Consider the following 20,440-nt stretch of genomic DNA (forward strand, 5'->3'; position numbering starts at 1 on the left):
CATACCACCTGAAGTCAGCATTTTTTTTTTATCAATTTGCTTAAAGGTGTGATGTGAGAAGCATATTCAGGAATGAAGCGAGAATAAAACTCACACAACCCCATGAATGACTTGAGCGCAACCTTATCTTTGGCCACTTGAATTTCAATTATAGCGTTGGTCAGACCAGGTCTGGGTTCAATGCCTTGTCCAGAAATTACATTTCCCAAATACTCAACTTTAACAGTGTAAAACAACTTTATTGTGTAGTTAGTTAAAACCATGACAATTTCAGCACGAAATGCGCCAAAGATGACAATGTACTTATGTATGCTATAAGTTGCGTGGCTTTAGATGTCTGAGTGCGTACACTGTTCCATTTGGGATACATCCAGACATGGGTTTGATTTACAAAGTGTTTAGTGCATATGTCCTTATTAAAAATAGCATGTTAAACATATTACGTCGGAAAACCAAGATGACGCATTAATATGCAAAATGTGCAGAGTGTTTATCTAGGCACCTTGTTCAATTAGGGCTGCCACTGGGCAAATATTTCATGTGCGAAAATTGCCATTTCCCTTTTAGAAGCAACTCTGCTAAAACTAATTTCATTTTCAAGCACAAATCTTAAAATACAGCATTGTATGTCTAAAATCAGTGAAAAAAACAACGGTGTGCAAGTGAATACCAAGGGGCAGATTTACAAGTCCACTGCGCCACTTTTGAGTTACTTTTAACATGGGAAAAGTGACGCAAAAGTGGCACAAGGGGCTTGTAAATCTGCCCCCAAGTATCCATTGTCCTACTTTCACATTATTTGAAAGCCTGTATTATGTAATTTGCGACTGCCACAAGATTGAAAATGCTGTGCGGGAGTGCAGAGTCGTGCAACAATCTTAAAGTTGGAAGTGGAGCATAATTACATCTGACATGGTGGAGTTGTATCTGTGTTCAAGATGTGCTAGATGTCCGCTGTCCTTTTTTCCAGCAATTATAGGATTGTGCTTTGCAAGATGGAGTAGGGCAGCCGCAAGACTTAGGTCTGAAGTCAGCCAAACGAGATTGATGTGGTCTTGAACAATTTGCTGACTAGTAGCAAAATCTTTGTTCCTTTGAAATTTCACACTTGTCCATCTTAAGTACAATGCCTTTATCCTGCAGAATAGAGAACACCTGTTCCAGTTTCGATATATGCTCGTCCTTGGTTTTGCCGCAGACTAGGACATAGTCTTGAAAGACAACAACTCCATCCACACCTCTGAATAATTGGTACATTAGCCTTTGGAAAACAGAAGCCGCTGAGGCTAGTACGAAGGCCATTCAGCAATATTGAAAAGTGCCCATTGGTGATACAAAAGCTGTGTAATGTCTAGAGCTAGGATCCAAAACTACTTGGGGGTAAGTGTAAGCGAGATCCAGCTTGCTAAACCAGTTAGCTCCTGACACAGGAGCCATCAAATCAGAGATTTTAGGAAGGGGATGAGAATCAATCCAAATGGCCCTGTTGAGGTTGTATAAGTCTACACAGACCTTAAGGTCCCCATTTTTCTTCTGGCCAACCACCAGAGGAGATAACCACAGGGATGATTTGATAGGTTCGATTATGCCTGAGTCATACAATTTCATCAATTCCTTATCTAAATCATCTCTGACTGAAAGGAGGACACTGAATAACTTGTGTTTCACTGGAATAGACCCCTCCTTCAATTTGATTTTATGTTCAAAGCCTTGGATTAACCCAATTCCTTCAGAGAATACTCTTGGCAATTTAGTGCGTAGGTAATTGCAACCATGATCAGTGAAACCACCAACGTCTACAACAGACACTTGTTCACTGGTACCAGGCTTCAGAATCATTTTAAACAGACCTTGGTGAAACCAACCCAGAATACATAAAACCTTTGACAGCAACATACACTATCCCAAAAATCTTCCCTTCCTTGAAGATCCATATATTTTCAAAGAAACCAGGCAGGTCAATGCGTTGTCCTTCATAGGACACTGGAGCACGGTCAGGTGGTTCAATTGCCCTTCCTGGCCACAATTTGTTGAACAATTCATGCACCAACATGGTTATCCATCCCCCTGAATCAACTAGAAGTTTCACTGATATATCACCCATCGCTATATTAGCATAAGGGTCCACACAAGGGGACAGATCTCCTGATGCAACCATCTCTTCGCCTACCACTAACACCATGTCTTGTTAAATCTTCTTATAGCTTTTCCAGACAATTTTCGTCTCCTAAGTTGGCAACAGGCTTACTTCTATTATGCTGTTTTCCTTGACTCTGGCATACTTTGGCAAAATGCCCTAATTTGTTGCAAATTCTACATGTAACATTATTTGCAGGGCAGATTATTCCACTTCTAAAGTGTGACATATTACCACATCTAAAACAAATATTAAATTGCTTAAAAAAACTTGTCAGATCTTGAGTTCTCTTTAAATTGGGGATTGGCAGAGGCTTTAAATGTATGTTTAACTGTGTTTACAGTTTCAGTTTTCCTTTCTTCCAACTCCTTCACAGATATTTGGGACGTTTCTTCGAGTGATGCGTTGTCCAATGATAATAATTTTTGCTGAATAGTATTGTTGGAACAATGACAAATGAATTGGTCTCTAACGTTTTCAAAATGACATTCAGCAACTAATCTCCTTAGAGCGGATATGTAAACATCAACAATTTCTCCTGACATTTGTTTTACCATTAGAAATGTGTGTTTGAACACCACAATACTGGTTGTACATCAAAAAAAAATTCCAGTTTTTTAACACACTCTCTGTAATTATCCAGTTGTTCCCCTTGTAGATTTTCTATGTTTGGCAAATGTTTGAAAGTGGCACGACCCTCAAATCCCAAGGAATGTAGTAACAGACATATTGATCTTCAAAGGGAGGAAGATTTTTGGGAAGGTGTAAGTTGCTGTCAAAGGTTTATGTATTCTGGGTTGGTTTCACCAGGGTCTCTTCAAAATTATAATGAAGCCTGGTACCAGTGAATAAGTGTCTGTTGTAGACATTGGTGGTTTCACTGATGATGGTTGCATGATTGATAACCAACGCACTAAATTCCCAAGAGTATTCTCTGAAGGAATTGGGTTAATCCAAGCCTTTCAACGTAAGATCAAAGTGAAGGAGGGGTCTATTCCAGTGAAACACAAGTTATGCAGTGTCCTGGTTTCTCCATTTGAGATGCTGAGAGGGAGGAAGCCAGCTACCAAGATTCGCCCTGAGTGGATGAGCAAATGGGTCAAGTTCGGAGTTGACGCCAGAATGTGTGATGCCAAGGCAAGAAGCAATAAGGAAGCGGCCAAGTTGAAGCAAAAAATGCAGTTTGATAGTCGTAATAGTGTCAAGTTGAGTGATTTTAAAGTAGATGATGCTGTATTCATTAAGAAAGGAATTTATGTTCACAAAAGTGGTAGTAAATTCAATGGACCATTTGTGGTGGACAAGGTGTGTGGTAATGCGGTGAGAGTAAGTGGAACAAATTGGTGGAATATGGGAAGGTTGGTCACATCGGTTCATGGGTCTGTTCACCCTTCGGACTCAGAAGAATTCAAGTGTGCCAATCAGGTTTCTACTTGTGTGGGAAGTCCTAGGAATTAGAGTTCTACAGAAAGAAGGCGAAAGATGTGCGAGGCTAGAGGTGTACTGTGTAGGAGTGGTCGTTGTCCAAGGCAATGAGGTATCATATTGTTATCTTCTTTTTGTCAGATTTTGTATTCTGCTCCCATGCTAATCTTACTTCACTTTTGTTATGTATAAACTTGGACATTTTGTCCATTTTGTTTTCCATGTTCAGATTTGCATATCCTGCACCTATGTTAGTTTTTATTTTTACTTTATGTTTATATCTTGTGCTATTCTTCCGACTGTATATTATGTTCTGTATTTCATTTACTTTCTGCAGTTTTGCTGTGTTTTACAGTTCCTCAGACTGAGTGCTTATATCTTATTTTAAGAAAAGGTAAATGTAGCATCCCAACAGCAATCTCTGACTGAGGTCCTTCTTTTATACACAGTTGTGTCTTTGAAGTGGGGAGATGCTTCTAGAAGCATGCCTTTAAAGTACACAGATGGCCTGGCTTCCTGGCTCTGCCTTCAGACTCACTACAGGCGGGTATGCAGCCCTTTGTGTAGAGGCAGGACACAGCTTTTTCATGTATAAGTGAGTCTATGCCCAGCTCTTCCCTCCCATCCTGTGGGTGGTGGCCCATTCAATCACACCTAAACTTCCATTGTGTGTGGCTGTCTAGGATGAATACAAAAAGCCCAAATGTCAACAACACCCAGTCATGCGATGAGCGACAGGCTGCAGGCACCAAATGGTTAAGGCAAGGAAATTTTAACTTTCTAAAGTTGAAACACACAAAAGGTGATGGAAGGACTGCTTGCAATAAGCCTAAACACTGGCAATAGCTCGGGGGTAGCACTCCAACCTCACCATGCCACCTCAGGTTAGAGCCAGCCATATGCAAATCAATCTTGACTCTCTGTTCCTTGTGGGAAAGGTGCAGCCCAAACTACCAAGCCAGGTTCTCCCTGAACCGGAACACAAGCAACCCAGGAACTGTCAAGACTAATCTGCATATAGCTGGGTCCAAACTGAGGTGGTATGGTTTGCAAAATAGCGATGGACTGGGATGTGGCCTGAGTAATTACCAGTGGCTGAGAATCATTCAAGCATTCCATCCATCAATTTTTTGTATACTTTAGTTTGTCATTCTAAGTGGGACAGGTATGCCCAGGCGTGGGTCCCGTGCACACTGTGTCACTGGAACCAAGCTGTACCTAACTGATGAGCCCATAAATAGGACAATACCAGTACTGGGTTGCTTGGTTTCAGTTCAAGAAGGACTTCGCTTAGAAGTTCAGGCTGGACTGTTCCAATTGGAGCAGGGACAACACTGATCTGCAAATAGCTGGTTCCAAACTGAGGTTGCGCTGTGACCAAAATAACGATGGGCTGCGATGCAGCCCAGATTAATTACCAGTGGCTGAGATTAATTCAAGCATTCCATCTATCATTTTTTTGCATACTTTAGTGGGAAGGGTATGCCCAGATGTGGGTCCCGTTCACACTGTGTCACTCAAACCAAGCTGTACCTGGCTGATGAGCCCATACCTAGACAACAACGGTACTGGTTTGCTTGTGTTCTGGTTCAAGAAGGACCTGACTTGGCAGTTGGGGCTGGACTTTTCCAACTAGAGCAGGGTCCAAAAATAATCTGCATATAGTGTGGTCCAAACTAAGGTGGCATTGTGTGCAAAATAATGATGGACTGGGATGTGTCTCCGAGTAACTACCATTTTTGAGATTAATTCAAGCCTTCCATCCATCACTTTTTTTGTATATGTTAACTTACTAAAAGTGGCATTTTTGGAATTGTAATTTAAAATCCAACTTCCCAGAGACACCAAACATAAACCAATAATATTTCCTATTTGGAAACTACACTCATAAACTGTAATAAGGGATCTATAATGTTATCCTACGGGAGAGATAGGCCTTGCAGTAGTGAAAACTAATTTAAGAGTTTTTCACTAAAAGGACTGAAAAACTTAAAAGTACATGTCCAACTTCGGAAACACAATGCATCCTACCCTAGTACTAGCATTTTGCGATGCAGGGCGCACAACGAAATTCGTTTTATTTATTTTATTGTTTACTTACCTGCAATTATCCATATTCTGGTTTTTAAAACACCCCTCCCCCGCCCCGCCTTTCCGCCCCACGGAACTCCCTCCACGGGCCGCGGCTGCTCTCATGTATCCAGCCACATCAGAGATCTTTACTGACTTTCTATACGTACTTGTGTTCTTCTTGAAAAAATATTATGCTTCACTAATAAAGCCCTTTATAACACCTGCCCCCTTATGTATGTAAGAAACTCAATTTCCATCAACCGGAACGAGCTCTTCAAACTGCCTATCTTCATCTTGCGTTTGTACCCAGCATTGTAATACCAGATGTGGAGGCTACTCTTTTTCTCATCAGACACCAACAACTAGAATTCCCTTTCTCTATAACTCTGTCAACAATCCAACTTGTATAGGCTCCGAAAACACCTAAAACCTGCCTTTTCCTCCAAGACTAAGTGTCATTATATTCTATGGGACTTATATTTCGGCAGACGAGATATCTGTCACCGTTGTGACGGAGTAACACGTCTGCTGAGATCTAAGACCCTAACATTTTTCTTACAGTTCCTTCAGCCCCAGGATGCCCTATCGTGGGTGTCACTTGAGCTCTACAAATTTTAAATAAATAATAGACTCCTCCTGATTGCTCACATAAGCTTTCAGTCCTGTCTGCCAACAATGTACAGAGCAGTAGCATTGAGTGTCCTTAAAAGAGGGTCTATGGCTCTAGGACCAGGCTACCTACTGCTCTGCGCTCCTAAGTGGTTTCACCTGTATATCAGCCAGTCTTTAATTCAACACTTAGGGCCATACTTATGACCCGATTTGTGTCGCTCTTACACCACGCAAGGTGGTGCAAGACTGACGCAAACCTAAAGTCATATTTTTGAAGCTATGCAAAGCCACTATGTTTGGCTTTGAATGGCTTAAAAAATATGGAGTAATGCAACACAGTGCAAATCGCTGTGTTCCATTACTCTGCACAACAGAGGTGTTCCATGGATGTTGTGTTCCCACACAACTCCCATGGTTTTTGATGCATTCCCAGAATTACAAACCTGTTAAACCTGGGAATGTACCAAAAAAATACGCCTCCCCAGTTGAGGCGTAACAGAGAGCAAGATCTTTAATTTCTCCTTGTTTTTTTGTCTTTCTATGAGTGCAGCATATTGCAGCACACATAGAAAGTGGAAAAAGCCTCTCAGGATTAATTTTGTGCAGGAGGGGGACCCTTCCTGTGCAAAAACAATCCTGCCTACAACACAGGCACCCTTGCACAATGGTGCAAGGGTGCCTGTGTTGGTGCTAGGCTGCCAAAACGGGTGCCAGCACAAGGGGAAAGAACAGGAATGCACCATATTGAATAAATACGGTGCATTTCTGCCCTTTCCCTGTGCCCCATGGCAGCGCGGCAAGGTAACTTGCTGCACTGCCTTGTGCCACAAGGGTCATAAATATGGCCCTTAGGGCCTAATTACGAGTTCTTCATAATTTTCTGACCCATGCGTAAGCTACTGTTTACGCATGGGTTACAATTTTGAAGTTATCACACTTGACGCTCCAGGTAGTGCAAAAGGCCCTTTATTAGGACAGGACTACAAATTGCAAAACAGTTCAACGGCATATAACAGCATAACAGAATATCATAGCTCCCCCTTTTGTTCTTCCTTCCAGAACTTTCACCCATCTAGCTCTATCACTTTTCTTCACACCACCTGATCCCACAATCTTCTTCCCTCAATAGACTCATTTCCCTTCTTCAGCAAACTTAATTTCAAAGTAACACTTCCTTGCCCTATGCCAGGGCATCCTGCACACTGTCATACTGCCCTGCGTACAACTCCTCTACCCCCCCAGGAGTGGGTAGGCCCTCATCCGATTCCCCACCCCCACTCTCCTGCTCAAACCTGCCCTACAACCTGTCCTAATCAAGGCAACCCCTATTCGCTAAGCCAGCCGATAAATCCCTCCCTCCCGCATCTACGGGGTGGGTAGGAGGCAGAGGCGCAACTAGAGCCAAATTTCAGGGGGGGGGCTAAGAAAAAAATTTGGGAGGGATAATTCTTCCAGCAATAGGCAGAGTAGAGATGCAGGGACTCTAAGAAGGGGTGAATAAACAACAAAGCCTCATTAACAAGCAAATGGTCTTTTAAAGACCTCTGACGTACTCGGTGCGACTGTGTATGTCCCCAGAAAGCTGTCTCGGCCCGGGCTGCCACACACCAAGGGGGGCCTGAAGCCCTTTGAGCCCAATGGGCGTTGCGTGCCTGGTAGGTGGCAATTGCGACACCAGCTGCGCCGGGGGTAAGAGCCAGGGAGAAGCTAAGCCTCTCAACCGCCTCCTCTGCACACTGAAAACCTATCCAGTCCTGCCACATCATTTTTCCCTTTCACGAACACTCCCATGGGAAGACTAGGCTGCACCTTTGCTTCCCATGGGACACTGCATTACGCCTGTGAAGGTATTTAACTCAAAGGTCAAACCTGGCGAAATTGAAAAGGAGAAAACATACGGAACTTACTGTATTAAGCTGATTTTAGAGCGTTAAACACCAAAATCAGCATATTCTTACCCATAAACACATAATAAGCGCTATTTATCGCTCCCAACCGATAACATACCCCATTGTATCATTATTTATCAGGGTAATAATTAACGCCTTAGCTTTTAATCAGGGCCTTAGCTATATATCCCCAGAACTAACTCTGCCTTTGTTTCCCTCAAGCTTCTATTATTCTTTGGCATCAGGAAATATTGCATATTCATTCACACCATTTTTATTATTTACTTGAGAGCGCGGAACAATTTGTCTCTTAGATCCTTTTGCTCTTTCGCCATATCTTGACAGCCTTGGGATAGAAGCGGTCAGCAATGCTGACGACCTGTGGCGATGTCATCAGAGATGGCTCTGTTCCAGTAGATGGTAGGCATGCTGGCTAATTAATCACAGATGAAACCTCTAAATATCAATAAACAGAAGAGCCAAGCGATGAGAATCAGTTATAGTAGATTTAAAGGTCCCCAGTTCATTCATGGAATTCCATTGGTCCAAGCTAAAGGTAAAAACAGCCTATAAAAACCTGAGAAATCTGACTGACAGATGAATTAACTAAGGGAAATTATTTAAAGCTAATTCTTTGTGTATGGTAGCAAAGGCTTTGAGCAGTTTTTATCTTAGACATATGGATGCCATACTACCTTCCTATCATTGAGATGATTTCCCACTGAGAAACCACAACAATCTTGATTTATGGTGCGAGTATGACTGCTCTCTGTGAGTATCTCACTTTGCACCCAGTATATCCCTACTGGGAGAACGCTGATAGGGCTGCAGAATAATACAACCTTAGAGACAGGCATGCCTGAAATCCACCCAGACTGGCGCTTTAACACTGAAGCCTTCAGGTGTCTTCTTTATGTTGTGCACAGCCCGGCGGGACACACTAGGATATTTTCTCTATAGAGACATCACTAGTACCAAGAAGGAAAATTCACAGCTTTAGCTTGATTTTAGTATGATGAGGGCTAATAAATATAGATTTATAAATAGTTTTTTAAAACCCAATCACTATTGAAATATTTTGAAACTAACAGCCAAAGAGGTGACTTTAACTCTGGCAGATGACCCAACAGCTCATCTGATCGCCAGAGGCAGGGGTCGCCTTTCCCCTGAGGAGGGCAGCCACCTTGAAGAGAGGTCCCTGCCAGCCTGACATAGGGCCTTCTTCCTGAAGTGCATTCACCCGTGTGGCAGATGTACTTAAGGATACCTGAATGCCATTAGGCAACTTGTCTTTGCCAGTTCAGAATTATTCTTTTTTTATTTCACAAACTTCTAAAGTCTGACGGGCAGTTTTTTTGTGTGTGTGGGGAGAGTCATTTCCTTATCAGTTCCACCATGGTTTGTATTGCAGCTCTAAGCAGCGAAGCCCACTTATGGTTGCCCCATCACCACTGTGACATGGCAGTCCAATGGTGGCAGGACCACCAGATCAAGGATTTCCACTGAAGCACCACTGGCAGAAGCCCTGTGGTTCCCCTACCTCGAAATGGGATAGGGACCCATGACGCTGGCGGATGGGGCATCAACTCTTTACTGGCAGATGCTCAACGGGTGCCAACCTCTAAATGACACTCTAAGATTCAGGTATACTTTTCCACATGACATTGTCATGCTCACTGATTGCGGTGTTTTGGAAATAGATAACGTCTTCCCTGTCTCGAATCCTGGACCACATAATTGCACTGACACCCAAAGAAGCCTACTGGAGATACCGGAAGACCTTGGACATACAACGGGAGAGAGGTACTACAGCGGGATGGCTGCGAAGGCTTCTAAAAGGGACACTGCCCATAAATGGAAATCAGCAACCGCACACATGCTAACGGAATGGCGGACTGGGGTGGACTGGTGTGCGACCTTGGAGGCGCAGGGTTGCCCCCGCAAGCATTAACTAATATGGGGGAAATGGTTGGACTATTACGGTCTGCAAGCTATCAGTGTCAATGATTAAATATGTACTTCTGTATGTGTATGAGAAGGTGCTTCAGAATGTCTTAGTGAACAACCTTGTGAATATCATAAATTAATAAAACTGGTTATCAAAAAAAAGATTGAAGTTTACAAGCTGTCAGTTAAGGTTAATTTATGGCAAGAAACCATACTGTTGATATTGTGAATATTATGCAATAGAGCTTTTAATTACCAAGTATAAAATATTTAATTATCCAACCAAAATGCAAAATTGGTGCAAATCAGACTACAATATCAACTCAATACGGTGTCAGTAACATGGCAGAGTCTGCCCATCAGAAAAAGGCGTTGCCGATTATGCTGCAGCACTATGGATCACTTAGAGCATATGTTGCTTTTTTGAAAGTCACTAAATCAATTTATACCATTCAGTTAATGTTCATTTTAAGTTAAGTAACACTAGAGTTTGAAGATAAAGATGAAAATAAGTCTCGCTGAAAGGTCTTGTTATTTAGTATGACAGTTTTTGTTAACTTCCTTGAAGTGTATTTCATTATGCAAATAAATGGTATGTTTTTAACAGAAAATAAAGACATTTTAAATAAAATGAATAACTAGCAAAAAACGTATGTTCTGTGGATCTAATATCATGTGCCCGACAGGGGCAGCCTCACATCCATGATGCAAAGTGACGACGAAGTAGAAATGTCCAAATAACGCCTTCTAAACTGGGGTAATCTGAATGTGTTTGCATATTGACAGTATCCTTATGTTTACCCATAACTGAAGCTTTATTAAAATTCTTCAGCATTTTCTGGGTTACCATATTACACCTGTCAGTGAAAAGAATATGCTCAAGAGAGCTAAAAGGGTTGGCAAAGTGTATCTTACTGCTTTATCTTGTAGTCGTAATTCTATTTTTTTTAGCATTTACTTTTACAGTGTATATTTACTTACTATGAGGATGTGGAGGTGCAAGTGCATGTTTGCTTATGAGAGTGCCATTGTGCATCAGATCAGGTACGAGTGGGAAACACCAGTGCATATTCCATGCACTGACCTGAATATATGTTGTGCTCAGGTTGTTGTTGTTTTGTACCTGGGCCCCTTTAAAAATCTAGAGCTAATAAGACGTCAGCGGTTGTCAATGCTAAAAATGCTTTTGCAACAGAGGCGTCAGCCCACTGGGATGTGTCCTGACAACTGAGGTCGCAAACACGCCTGTTATAGTTATTCCTACACGATCATGCCTCACAGGAGTATATCTTGAACCTTCAGACAAGAAACTGATTCCTAATTTGAATTACATTTATATTTCAAATTCTGTATTCTCTGTTTCCAAGTACCTTCCTAGGAGCACACATCTGACATCTGTTCCACTTTAATAAAAGGATGTTTTTATGCAGCATAACACCCAGAGGACTTGTGCTTCATACAATGACCAATTAGGCACAATAGGGCAGTTAGACCAAACCTTATACAAGGAAGAACTGTTCAAAGATGTATTCACCTACTTCGTGCATTTTTTTGTAAATATTTTGTAAATATGCATTGCCCGATTGTGGTTTCATAATATTTAGCTGGGGTAAGTAAGACAAATTTCCATGAATGTATCGATTCAGTAAGAGGGTTTTTTTTAAGTCTTTTCTCTTAAAGTCTGTTTCTGCATGGCTCGAATTAGGTTGCATGAAACAGGATGCATGGTCCGGAAGGGCTATATGAATATGCAGGAGCCAGGAGCTCACACAAGGGGCGGACTGTGCAAGAAGGTGCTTAGAATCACCACTAAAACATGCAAGCGCATACTCTGAACTGTGGAGCTCTGTTCATTCCAGACACAGGCACGGCTGCACACTAATAGTGTAAGCCTCACATTCTGTGTATGGATGCTGCAATTCACTTCACTAAAATGTTATGGGTTCAACAAAAGAAATTTCAAGTGTGAGAAGCCCAATCGCCATTCATCCGTAGGTGAGCCGGGAAGGCATCTATCCGTATCACACACATGAATAAATCTCGCCCATTTGTGAAAATGCTCTTGTTGGGGAAATTCTAGTTTGTGAAAAAAAAATGGGTTTCGTAAATATTCAGTTAGAACGTGTACAGTATAGAATTAAATTGATGAAGCCAAGCTTGTGCATTCACACTTCTTTAGCAAATTCACTCCATTAACTTATTGCATTTGACCAAATTTCACAACAGACCTTATTTTAAAGAAGTGGACTCAACAACTCCGAATCATATTTGACCGTGAAAGCAATGTTGTTTTATTTTTGGGTTTGCATAACCTTTCACTTAAAACAAAGGTGTTAAATAAGTACACAGCACACAACGCATACATATATATCAATGTGTTTGTATTACTTCGGGAGCATTGCTAATGACCTTTTAAAAGAACCCCCCCAACCCCCCCCACCCACACGTGTAGTCCAGCTATACATCCATGTTCTGCCACTCAGTGCAGAACCTTCGTATTGAGAGGCACCGGCTGTCTAGATGAAGGCGGAAGATTTTCGAAAATATAAACATTATTTTCCTTTTTATGAAGTGGGGGTTATATTCTGCCGCGTTTACACACAAATGGAAAAAATATCAGTTTGAGAGGTTCACAATACCACCATACTAAAAATGGACGAACATTAGCCTTCGTAGTTCCCAGGTGGGGAACTCTGTAACCAAGAGCGACAGTTGGTAGTTGGTCTAGAGAGAAGCCCAATTAATGTAAAAGAGGCATGAAATCATGCCTCGCTGGATATCCGTTTCAAAGACGCCGCGAAGAGCGCGGTCGCTCGCGGAGGTGAAGGGCGGCTAAAAAAAACTGCCTGGTCAGAACGGCAGCGCGTGACAGGGCAAGGCGAGGTTCAGCGAGGGCCCTGCGCGCACCTCCTGCAAGACACCCCGGCAAAGGGCCTTTAGAATCCAGCATTTAAACTGGAAGGAGCCGCCTCGTCGCTGTGCAGAGCAAAACAGCAAATATGCCGCATGGTAAAGGGAACGGAAGCCTTTTCCGCCGCCGCCGCCTGACTCCGCAGAAGTACAGTACAATGTGCTAATTATAAGGCGCTGGGAAGGCTATCAGCAGACACACACCAGCTCTCCCATTCCACCTGGGACTGAACAAGGAAAATCAACAGAGCACCAGCGGGCAGAACAAGCACGCGAAAAATTAACATTTAAAAAAAAGAACTGCAACACGTTATAGAGCAAAGGGAGGGCTATTGAGCCAAGGTCGTGGTTTAAGCACAAAGGTACACTGCTAAACAGCAACGCAATTTTCTTAAAGCAATGCATGTAATACTGTAATTTGCGTCTGTAAAGCCGTCGTTTTTGATTAAAGAATACGTTAGCCTTTTTTTCTGTCAGCTGCTGCAGTATTCATTGCGGGTTAGCACGTGAAGACGGGCAGTAACGCCGGAGATTCACCATGATGTGAAATGCAGTAAGTACCATCTTACCTGCTCACGCGGGGATTGCGGAATCTCATCACAGGAAAGACCGGTGTTTCGGGCTTTAAGGCCTCAGTGCTCTGTTGAATGAAGGCTGTGCTTGGGGTCGCCCGCGACGAAGGACGGACACGTTATTTAAATAATTCGCAGTACGAAAAAGCAAACAAAACAAAGAGACCTCTCCTGAATCTTCTCCTTTTCATTTTCTGAGACTCACCCTATGGTAGCTGATATAGCAGACTGATTTGGAAAAAAAAAAAGTAAGACAACATATTGCATAGGAGCGCCACCTACTGACACATAGTAGTATAAACGAAACGATATGAAGTAGATGTTTCTGAAACGTATGGACACACATAGAGGACAGTTGGATATTTGTTTTCAGTTGATATACTTTAGTTTGGTGTGGTACGAGTTAGTGATGTAACGAAACCTTGGAGGGCCGCCTAAACAGTGGAGAGGATGTCGTCCGTCGGCTACGCTGCCGCCTCTGGTGCCGGAAACCAGGGTTCGAGCCTCGAGGTCGCGTCCTCATCCTGTGATTCTGGGCAAATCACTTAATCTCCCGGTGCCAGAATGTGTAATGTAAATACGGTGCTATGTAAAGCGCTCCAATACCTTCCGGTCGAGTTCACGCTATATAAATATGCAAAAAATAAAATAAAAACAGTGTATGTTGAAGGCGTCCACACCACATCTCCTGTTCATGTGGTTCCACACTTCTTCCTTCATGAGTCCTCATGGAGCCAAGCTATCCCAGAGGTTGCAAAGACCCACAAGCTCTTGAGGTAACTGGAGTTAGTATACATTTCTAATAGCGAAGTGCAACAGAAGTTACAGGCTCACATCTCACACAAAGCCTGAATTCACTATCTCGCTCAATCTCCATGAATATATATTTTTTCCCTCTGACCTACTTTCAGTCCTTCTAAATTAGTCTGACCCTTCTCTAGTGATTCGAGTAATGCATATTTCCTGTGTTGAATATATTATCTACTGGCGGTCGCCAGTAGATAGTTATAGTTAACACCGAGTTCCCATAGGAAATCTGAAAATTCTATTTTGAATAACTTTGGCGCCGGTTGACGAATCCTCGCGAAATTTTCAAAACTAATGGGGCGCTCCACTCAGCTCCACCCTGAAAGTCTTGGGGTGATTCGTCAAGCGGGGGCTGTGAAAAAAGGGGGGTCCCAAAACGCGTTTTCCCCATGCATTTTCCCATGGGACCTTTGGTCGAAGGTACAGCCCGAACGGCTGAACAGAATTACTTGAAATTTGGCAAAGAGGTAGTCCTCAGGTCAGGCATGTGCCTTTTGCATATATGGTGTCAATCTGTTCAGTAGTTTCTGAGAAAATTGCAGTTAAAAGTACATAAATATCTATAGGCGCGCACCGTGCGCGCACGGTGCCGTGCGCAAGCGTAATTCTGATTGGTGGTTAAATGTCAGTCAACATTCGAATCGGACGAAATCAGGAAGTGTCGGACGCCATTTTGTGTGTGGCAGTGAAAAACAAAGGTGGAGAACGTGAAAAGGGGGTAGGGTAGAGAGTTCCGACCCCCTAGCCGTTGTCAGGGGGTCCCTGAAGGACCCCGAAGGGTGAAAAAAACATTTTTTTTTTTTCAAAAAATCGCACGGTGAAAAACCCTTAAAAAAAAAAAACATTTTAAACGAGCCATTCCATATTACAGGATACAGTCAATCTATAACTATTTACATAGGTAGTTTATTGTAAAATAAATATATAACAAATATAATAATACATACATAAATGAGCATTTAAAAAACCTTACAAATTCACAAAAAAAAACATAGGTTTCACACACGTTATAGTTAGAAATTAGCATTTAAAAAACCATTCAAATTCACTTAAAAAAACATAGGTTTCACACACGTTATAGTTAGAAATTAGCATTTTAAAAACCAGGCAAATTCACTGAAAAAACCATAGGTTTCACACATGTTATAGTTAGCTGGACATTTCACTCGTAAAAAACCATTGGAATTCCCCCGTTATAGTTGGGTTCAGCTAAATATAACTCGCGCGACCGCAATCCACTGCTGATGATGTCACATATTACATCACTATATTCACTAAGATAATGTTAATAAGTCAGTTATACAATTAATGTTACAAAAAAAACATCCATTTAGACACTTATTTACCCATTTATTCTTCCATTAACCTTTAGATATACATATATAAAAAATATTTATTTTTCAGAATGACACATATTCACTGGATGATGTCATCAGTGATGTCATAAGTGATGTCACTGACCATGTCATGAGTCATGTAATATGTGACGTCATCAGCAGTGGATTGCGGTCGCGCGAGTTATATTTAGCTGAACTAACTATAACGGGGGAATTTCAATGGTTTTTTACGAGTGAAATGTCCAGCTAACTATAACATATGTGAAACCTATGGTTTTTTCAGTGAATTTGCAAGGTTTTTAAAATGCTAATTCCTAACTATAACGTATGTGAAACCTATGGTTTTTTAAGTGAATATATCTCTCTATATATATATATATATCAGTGAAAAAACCATAGGTTTCACACACGTTATAGTTAGGAATTAGCATTTAAAAAACCTTAGAAATTCAGTGAAAAAACCATAGGTTTCACACATGTTATAGTTAGCTGGACATTTTACTCGTAAAAAAACAATGAAATTCCCCCGTTATAGTTAGTTCAGCTAACTATAACTCGCGCGCCCGCAATGCACTGCTGATGACGTCACATATTACATCACTCATGACATGGTCAGTGACATCACTCATGACATCACTGATGACATCTCAAATGACATCACTGATGACCTCACTGATGACATCATCCAGTGAATGTGTGTTTTTCTGAAAATTAAATATGTTTTATATATGTATATCTCAAGGTCGATGGAAGAATACATGGGTATATTACTGTCTAAATGGATGATTTCTTTTTGAAAAATTGATTGTGTAACTGACTGATTAAGTGTATCATAGTGAATACATGGCTTAGTGAGTAATGTTTAAATATATAAATATCTGTATCATTTTTTCACTTTGTGTATAAGTGGCTGCATGGGTTGGTGAGTAGCTACATGGGTGTCTATATAGGTTATTAGTTGGTTTTTTGAGTATCAGTATGAGTGTCTGCATGGTTTGGTGGGGGGTATTACGTAGTGCATAGGTGCATGAATGAGTGACTCACTGTTTGTATGTGTTGAACAGAGCATGTGTGCAGGACTGCATGGGTGGATGTGTGTGTGTATGGGTGTGTTAGTGAGTGAATGACTGTCTCAATAGTGTCTTTATGAGTAACTACCTATGTTTAAAACTAGTATATGTGACTATTGGTTTATATATGTGAGTATATGTGAGAGTGAGAGATTGAAAGAGTTCCTGTATGAATAAGTATGTATTTCTATAAGTGATTGTTTAAAAGACTAAGTATGTGTAAGTTTCCGTAGAAGTAAGTGTGGTGGTGTGTGTATAACTGTATATGCATGTAAATGTATGTTTGATTCTTTATTAGCATGAGTGACTATGTGTGTGAGTAGCTCTATGGATGAGTGGCATTGTGTAACAGGATGTATAGGTGTATGAGTACATATGATAAGTGAGTACATGTATGAGTGACTGTATTGGACTGTTGGTGAATGAGTGGATGTGTATGTGGATCTTAGAATTACTGAAGAGGTTGTTGTAACTGTTATTGGTATGTCCATTCTTTTGTAAATTTTAGTCTCTATTTTTGAATGTGTGTATCAAAGGTTTTATTAGGGGAAGAGGAGGTCTGCCACTCTATCACAAGGATGATGTCATCAGTGAGGTCATCAGTGATGTCATTTGAGATGTCATCAGTGATGTCATGAGTGATGTCACTGACCATGTCATGAGTGATGTAATATGTGACGTCATCAGCAGTGCATTGCGGGCGCGCGAGTTATAGTTAGCTGAACTAACTATAACGGGGGAATTTCATTGGTTTTTTACGAGTAAAATGTCCAGCTAACTATAACATGTGTGAAACCTATGGTTTTTTCACTGAATTTCTAAGGTTTTTTAAATGCTAATTCCTAACTATAACGTGTGTGAAACCTATGGTTTTTTCACTGAATTTCTAAGGTTTTTTAAATGCTAATTCCTAACTATAACGTGTGTAAAACCCATGGTTTTTTCAGTGAATTTGCAAGGTTTTTTAAATGCTAATTGTTTTTTTTTCTTCTATTTTTTTTAACATATTTTTATTTTAATTTTCTTACCTTTTATAAAGACTATGGTTACATTTTTAAAATTCTTTAATATGTTTTTTTTAATATATTTTTTAAAATAAACATGTAAAATTTATTTGCAGTACATTTTATTTTATTTTTTTATTATTTTTTTAGTACGCGTACCGTAAGCTTACGGTAAGCGTACGGTTTACGCAACGCCCGTAATTTTTTTACGCTGCTTGCGTATAGTTACGCAATTTGCGTAGCCGCGCGTACTCCGCGTGGGACGCGTGCGCGCGTACGCTACACGCGCACGTTACGCGGAAGTGTCGGGTAGTGACTGTTATGTGCATGCGCTCAAGCGCGTGTCTTTTTTACGCGCATGCGCACTTTTGCCGTAAGCGTACCGTAAGCGTACGGTAGGTCATGTGATCATGAAACACAACTTTTGATTGGTTGAAACTACTTTCAGTTCTAGAACTCTCCTACACCACACCCATTCCTCTCATTTCTGCTTGTGATCCCTTAGGAGAAGGAGCTGGGTTGTCTTTGTGATACGATGGCAGAACAGCAGAGCTCTTCTGAGAGTGAGGCTAGCACTAGCAGCACTGTTTTGAGGCAGAGAGCGAGGAAACAAAAGCCCTCTTATGTATGGGATTATTTTACTTTTCCTGAAGGCCAGCAAAAGGTGAATGCACCCTTAGTAACTTGCAAGCTGTGTCAGCGTGTACTTTCAAGAGGTAATCCTGACAGGAAGTATTCCTTTGGGAATCATACCATGAAGAGACACCTCAAGGATGTACACAGAAGGACACATGGTCATCTTTTTGGAGGTAACTCTTCAGAAAGACAAGCAAGTACATCCACAGCAGCTCAGCCTGGACCATCATCTGCAGAGCTGACTCCTTCTTCTGCAGGTCAGGTGAGCCCTTCATCTGTGGGGGGAGCATCTCCTTTTGCTGGCCCTCTGGAAATGAACCCTCGATTTCGGAGGGTTGATATTCGATGCGCCTTTTGTCAAGATCTAATTTGCCATAGGGAGACCAGTGTTTCCCTAGTGAACAACAAAATAGATCAGCACACTTGTCGCTTTGAATAATTTTCCCATTCTTTCTTTCCTCTGTCCCTGCATGAACACAACGGTTCTTTTAAGAGCCAACCTTATCTTTCATCTTTTTTTTACATATGTTTTTAAAAACGTATTTTTTTTTTTTTTACCGTACGCGTACGGTGCGCGTACTTTTTTTTTTTTTTTAAAAAAAACACTAAAAATCAATTATCACATTACAAGGTCCTTGAGAGACTACAATTATTATTATTGACTTACCATACCCACTCAAAAAAATATTTATTCATTTGTTTTTAAAAAAAATAGCTTTAAAAATGGTTCTAGTTTTCGAAATTTTTCTATATCAATCTGAAAAAAAAGAAAAAAGTATTAATATTTTTAAAACATTTTATAATACAGTACACATATTTACATATTTTTCAAAAAATATTTTTGCCTTATTTTTGCTGTTTTCAGAATATATTGCATTTCACTATAAATTGTGAAAGCAATTGCATTCATCATTTTACAGCGGGCAAAAAAAAATAACAATCACAAAGATTGTATTAAAAAAGCCCAGAATCTCTTTTTACTTAAACTTAACATTATAGAAATGCATAATATTCTAAAAAAATATCATCTAATACCAATACTTATTTCTTTAAAATACCGTCTGATATGTTTGTTTCAGAAGTATAATCACAATATTATATCTCAAATAACTCCACAATACATCTGATTCCATTTCCTTTAGGCCAAATAGTAATTTAAAAATTTTTTGGGGAATAAATTTCCAACGGTAATCCAATAAAATTCTAAAGTTTAATTTGTCCAGATCTCACCGATTCTCTGTAACATTTTGGTTCACGAAAATTTTTTGAATAATTTATTAAGTCCACAATAGAATTGGTTACTTTTCCACATGGCCAAATAGTAATTTTTTAAATCATTTTTGAAAAAATTTCCAATGGCAGTCCAATAACATTCCAAAATTTAAATTGTGCAGATGTTACCGATTATCTCTAAATTATTGGTTTTTGAAAGTTTCATTAAAAATTAAAAAAGTCCACATTACAATTGGTTATCTTTCCATTAGGCCAAATGATAATTTAAAAAATCTTTTTTTTACAAAATTGCAATGGTAATCCAGTAAAATGGTAAAATTATTTTGTCCAGATCTTGCCAAATGTGGGACACCCCCGCGCCGCACGGCCACCAGCTGCTGCGTGTGCCCCTTGCCTGCCCTCTGCCTCGCTGCTGCCTCGTTTTGCCGATTGCCGGCGGGCGCCGCTGCGGTTGTTTTTGCCCTTGTTTTGTCCAACATTTGTGCCTGTTTGATATAACTTTGGTTTTTTCCTTGTTTTTCCTTGTTTTGCTGAGAATTTGTGCCCGTTCTGTATAATTTTTATTTCCCCCGTGTTGTGGTTTCCTTCCTTGTTGTCCGCCCTCCGCCCTCCCTTCCCGCCACCGCCGCTTTTCCCCGCCCCTTTTCTATTCTGTACCCTCCCCGCTCCCGCCTCCCAGCTGCTCCGCCCACCCGCGCACTTGGCCTTAAATGGCGACCGTGCGACGCAGGTGAGTGTGACCCACTTGTGGGACACCCCCGCGCCGCACGGCCACCAGCTGCTGCGTG

General features: G+C 40.9%; 1 protein-coding gene across 1 annotated transcript in view; it reads right to left on the reverse strand.

The window, feature by feature from the left end:
• The window catches only part of LOC146861242 (sodium channel protein type 2 subunit alpha-like), a 784,117-nt gene extending 770,376 nt beyond the window's left edge, over window positions 1-13,741 (reverse strand). The window contains exon 1 of the mRNA XM_085645402.1: window positions 13,563-13,741. The gene's annotated coding sequence lies outside the window, so the exon portion shown is untranslated. The remainder of the gene's footprint in view (window positions 1-13,562) is intronic.
• Between the last annotated feature and the right edge of the window lie 6,699 nt (window positions 13,742-20,440).

The sequence above is a fragment of the Triturus cristatus genome, chromosome 3_1, assembly GCF_964204655.1.
Source record: "Triturus cristatus chromosome 3_1, aTriCri1.1, whole genome shotgun sequence".
Lineage (NCBI taxonomy): Eukaryota > Metazoa > Chordata > Amphibia > Caudata > Salamandridae > Triturus > Triturus cristatus.